At 41.6% G+C, this 5,736-nt stretch overlaps 1 long non-coding RNA gene across 1 annotated transcript; it reads left to right on the forward strand.

Annotated features, from left to right (window-relative positions):
- Positions 1-2,960: 2,960 nt before the first annotated feature.
- Positions 2,961-5,147, forward strand: LOC120436006. Its single transcript, XR_005610044.1, has 3 exons — positions 2,961-2,978; positions 4,214-4,265; positions 5,028-5,147. It is a non-coding gene; the product is annotated as an uncharacterized LOC120436006 (long non-coding RNA).
- The last annotated feature ends 589 nt before the right edge of the window (positions 5,148-5,736 follow it).

Raw genomic sequence — 5,736 nt, forward strand, 5'->3', positions numbered from 1 at the left:
GGCGAGCTCTCTTGTTGACGCGGCGACCACCACGTGTCTTCTGCTTTCTCTTCTTCCTGCAGGCAAAGTTTAGAAAACTTTCTAAGCATACTTTGACAAGCTTTTAGAAGACTTGGAAAACTTTATTGCACTGCCATGTCAATTACGCCATTTTTACGATTATATATCATGTCATTTTTGAGTATGAAGATCAGAAAGCCCCTGGGGCATTTATCAATAGCAGTCTGCTATCTGCAATGCAGCCACTTAACTAGGCCTCTTCCTGGATACAGTGGGCCCGTGCTTCATTAAACTGTTTAAAGTAATGACAAGAAAGAAAGAAAAAGATACAAAGTGACCAAACAGAAAGTGAAATGTGTCCACTTTCTGTTGCAACAAAGCAATACTAAATGTACTTCTTATCCCTAACAGAAACACAGTAATGTATAACACAGGGTTGCATTTAGTAAATAGACGGGCCCCAAACGCACACCGTCCATTCATCACAGAACCTTAATGAATGGATTTACCCCTGCTGGTGCTGCTCCTCCATGGATCGGCTCCCATGGGGAGGCTCCTGCCGGGACGCCTCAGGAGTGGTCCCCACCTGCTCTCCGTCAGGTGCCTCTACCTCCTCTGCTGCATCTGACATTTTTTTATTTTTTTATTTTTTTTTTTTTTGTTATTTATTTATTCGTTTTTAAGAGTACAATCACAACACCAACAGAGCAAAACACAAGGCTTAAATACACTGAGGGATAACGAGGGAAATGAGGGACATGAGGGACACACAGCTGGGAGAAATCAGACTTAACGAGACAGGGGAAGTAAAAATAGACACACTGACAAGAGACACGGAACTTCAAAGTAAAACAGGAAACACACCATCTGAACTCTAGACATGAAAGCTTAAAAGAGACTGGGGAGACAGAGCATAGAGGCCTGAAACACAGGACAGAAAGGCACAAAGAAAGCACAACATGGAACACACGAAGCCATATAACAACAGCTAAGAACTAAAACCATATTCTAGGGTAATAGAATAGAATAAAATAAACGAGCAGCTGTCATTTCTAGAAATACCGACAAATTTATTAACCCCCCCCCAAAAAAATATGGCTATCCAGAGTTGGAACCAGGAAGCAGAGCTGCAGTCTTACACACCTCTCTGCAGCTTCTCTCCTCCTGCTATCCTTTCATATCAAACATCCTTGAAAGAGTAGTTGTCAAACAGCTAACTGCTCATCTGCAGAGTGAAGAGTTTCAGTGCTCATCACAGCACAGAAGCACCTTTAGTGAAGGTAAATGGCCTGTATTTGTATAGCGCTTTACACGTTCAGTCATCCACCGATTCACACACTGGTGATGGCAAGCTACATTGTAGCCACAGCCGCCCTGGAGCGCACTGACAGAGGCGAGGCTTCCGGACACTGGCGCCACCGGGCCCTCTGACCAACGGGTGAGGGACACAACGACCGAGACTGTCCGAGCCGGGGCTCGAACCGGCAACCTTCCCATTACAAGACAAACTGCAAACTCTTGAGCCACGATCGAGGTTACAAATGATCTTCTTATGGCCTCTGACAGTGGACTCATCTCTGTGCTTGTCCTGCTAGACCTCATTATGGTCGACAGTATCGAACGCTGCACTATCCTATTAGAGCGATTAGAACATGCTGTAGGTATTACAGGTACTGCGCTGCAGTGGTTTGTATCATAGCTATCTAATAGACTCCAATTTGTACATGTAAATGGAGAGTCCTCTTCACACACTGAGGTCAATTATGGTGTTCCACAGGGTTCAGTGCTAGGACCAATTCTGTTTACATTATACATGCTTCCCCTAGGCATCATCATTTGAAGACATAGCATAAATTTTCACTGCTATGCCGATGACACCCAGCTCTATCTGTCCATGAAGCCAGGTAACACACACCAATTAGTTAAACTGCAGGAAAGACCTGGATGTCCGCTAACTTTCTGCTTCTTAATTCAGATCAAACTGAGGTTATTGTACTTGGCCCTGAAAATCTTAGAAATATGGTATCTGACCAGATTCTTAGTCTGGATGGCATTACCTTGGCCTCCAGTAATGCTGTGAGGAACCTTGGAGTCATTTTTGACCAGGACATGTCCTTCAATGCACATATTAAACAAATATGTAAGACTGCTTTCTTCCATTTGCGCAACGTCTCCAAAGTTCGAAATATCCTGTCACTTAGTGACGCTGAAAAACTAGTTCATGCATTTATTACTTCCAGGCTGGACTACTGTAATTCATTATTATCAGGATGCCCAAAAAAACTCGCTGAAAAGCCTTCAGCTGATCCAAAAGTCCTGACAGGGACAAGAAAGAGAGAGCATATTTCTCCTGTTTTGGCTTCCCTTCATTGGCTTCCTGTTAAATCCAGAATTGAATTCAAAATCCTGCTCCTCACATACAAGGTCTTAAATAATCAGGCCCCATCTTATCTTAATGACCTTGTAGTGCCATATCAGCCTATTAGAGCACTTCGCTCTCACACTGCAGGCCTACTTGTTATTCCTATAGTATTTAAAAGTAGAATGGGAGGCAGAGCCTTCAGTTTTCAGGCCACTCTTCTGTGGAACCAGCTTCCAGTTTGGATTCGGGAGACAGACACTATCTCTACTTTCAAGATTAGGCTTCAAACTTTCCTTTTTTCAAAGTTAGCGTTATGTTCATACGTGTTACAAATGCCTGTAAATCAAATTGAGTTCAGTGACAATTACTGTTTGTTTGAATCAATTTATTAATAACATAAAACCAGGGGCTTTCTGATCTTCATACTCAAAAATGACATGATATATAATCGTAAAAATGGAAGATGTAATTGACATGGCAGTGCAATAAAGTTTTCCAAGTCTTCTAAAAGCTTGTCAAAGTATGCTTAGAAAGTTTTCTAAACTTTGCCCGCAGGAAGAAGAGAAAGCAGAAGACACGTGGTGGTCGCCGCGTCACAAAAAGAGCTCGCCTTTCTGTAAGTAACATCCTGTATGATGTTAAATGGCAGGCCCTCAAAGCCCAGAGGAAAGAGAAAGGTCAGGTATCAGGCTTAGGGATTGACTCATTCTCATGTTTTTGACGTGATAAAACACGGTTATTGTGGAAAAAAGAAGCCAGTTTTTTTGTTTTATCTGCAACTTTGTTTTTTTGTTTTTTTTAATTATTTAGTTTCTCTGAACAGGGCCTACTGCCTTTCTTTTTGTTAAGGGTTTGAGTAAATGAGTCACAGCATTTGGGTGCACTCTGAGGAGGTTGCATTTGTTTGCAGCTGGCAGAGGGTGAGAAATGTTTGGTTATGGACTCGTGTGGTATCCACCTCCTGATGCGTTGCTTTTGATTGGTTTTATTCTGGTTTTGGTTTCATCCATGTCTCCGTGGTTATGTGTCATTTCATGTCTGTGTTGTGTTCATGTTGTCAAGGTTGTGTCATGTCTACAGCTCCATGTTTTCTGTTTTATTTTGAACATTGAAACTAGGCTTTCAATGTGTTGTTTTTTTTACGTCCCCTGTGGTGTCATCCTGATAGGTGTCAGCTGTGTCTCCCCAGGTGTTTCCACTTTCCTACCTTCTGTGTGTGTTAGCCCTACTATTCAGTCTGTCTTCAGGTTTCTCCAGGTTTCTCTCTTATCTGTTCAGATTCATGCTTATGGGTTTTTGTGTTGTGGGGTTTTGTCATAGTTGACCATAGTTTAGTAAAGCAAAGGAAGCATAGGAACAAGCTGAGACACACTAGCTTTGGTTTCCTTATTTACTATGCTGGCCATTGTTCAGATACAAAAACGCGGTCTGCAAGAGGTTGTAACAAGGCTGCTAGATGGTTGATAAATAAAACTCATTCCATAGAACTGCTGGAAAACTTTGGGAATCCTCTGTCACTGGGGATTATCTGCCTATTGTTGGAAGCACAGGGATGTGACCAATGCTCTACTGCCAACTGACAGTGATGATGCGTTGAACCGCATGAGATTGTGTATAGTGATGTCACTCAGTGGCCAACCCCTGAAAGTAACAGGCTGCAGAGGGGAGAAACTGTGAAACGTGCTATTATAGTGACTTGGTTCAAGATGTCTGTTTTCCTTAATGATTTCAAAGCAATGTTCAATGGACAGCTGCTGTTCAACAGAACAATGCAGGTCACACTGCTTAGTCTTTACTGTACATTAGAGCTGTATGACATGAGTATGCTTAGAATTACTTTTATTTTCACAGAATGAAGAGTCTCACGCTGGTGAGCGACCACCAGGAGCAGCTGCTCTTCCCCGTGAGTATGTTCTAGAATAAAAGCGTACATTGAAGGTTTGGAGAGTTTAATGTCTTTTCTTGTCCTGGAGGTACCTAACTGCACAGTCGTGAAACTGAACAAAGTAACTGATGCATTTTTAATCCGTTGACTGAAAGACGGCAGTGGAATGAGAGGCTCATTGTCATGCTTTCCCTGTAGTTATGGGCTTGGGCAACATGGGAGGCCTGATGAGAGGAGGCGGCATGTAGTAAAACTTTCAGTCGACCTACATTTGGTCTTTCCAGACAGAATGTGATTCCTTCCAAAATCACGAAACATGACTGTTCCTACTTTTGAACAACAATGTGAAACTGTAGCAGCAGTTTTGTGCTCCATCACAGAGTATTCAAAGAGAAACACTATTCAATGGGATTTATTTTGTAAGGAGAAGTTTATCTGTACATTGTGCCCTCTGTGTCAACGTCTTTAAGGATGGGCAGAATGAATGGTAAGGACGTTTTGGAAACCTACTCAGCACTCCAGAACAAGCGTGGAACAGTTTCACATTTAGCTGCATGTCTGGTTGTTTCATCTCGTGCATTGTCAGAGATGGACTGTGGGATTGGAGGTGCTTTTGACAGGGAATGTGGGCCAAATGTAATGGGAATGTCTCGCAGTAAGTTTGGAGACTCCTTTGAAAGAGGAAGGGGTTGGTATTTATAGGGTTTTATTTGAAAGCCATTGATGTTTACTTCCACTCATGCATTTTTTCTCTTCTCTTCTGTTTGCTCACTTTTATAGGAAGCTCCCATGAACACGCCATGGTCGTCGCTCTAGAGACTTTCTCTAAATTCATGAAATTCCTGACGGCCATGGCGAAGATGCAGTGCTCCTGCCGGGACTGCCGCTCTTAAAAAAAAATAAAAAAAATAAATAAAAGCGTAAATTTTAAACTCTGCTGGTCTGAGAGTCTGATTAATATGAATCTCGTCCCCAAATTGCCACAACGAGTATTTGAATGAAGCCAACATAAGTTGGGAATGAGAAATCATTCAGGTTAAACCCTGTGTGGTGACTAATATATATTGACTTTTCTATTTGAAACAAGTGTTTTAGGTTGCATCTTAGTTTGAAGAACTGTCTCACTGCAGTAATTTTAGACACTTTTTTGACTCACAAAACTTCTTTCTGGAATAACAAATGCAAGACACACACTTTTTCTTTCTTTTTTAAAAAATTAATTTTCTAACCACTTTGAGTACATATTTTCACATGCTCGGAATACTTTTCCCTTACATGATTATATACCAGGCTTTTATTCCCTTGTGTAGTAAATGAAAATGGGGAGTTTAATCATATTGTGCCAGTATCACCATGTTCTTGTTTGTTCAGAATAACGGCTAAGAACATGCCATTTTAGGGCTACCAAAAATGATTGTGGCCTATAACTTGTGACAGAAACAATATTTCTGGTTCAAACTTGTAGGATATCATCCAGAAGGGCTATATG

The sequence above is a fragment of the Oreochromis aureus genome, linkage group 23, assembly GCF_013358895.1.
Source record: "Oreochromis aureus strain Israel breed Guangdong linkage group 23, ZZ_aureus, whole genome shotgun sequence".
Lineage (NCBI taxonomy): Eukaryota > Metazoa > Chordata > Actinopteri > Cichliformes > Cichlidae > Oreochromis > Oreochromis aureus.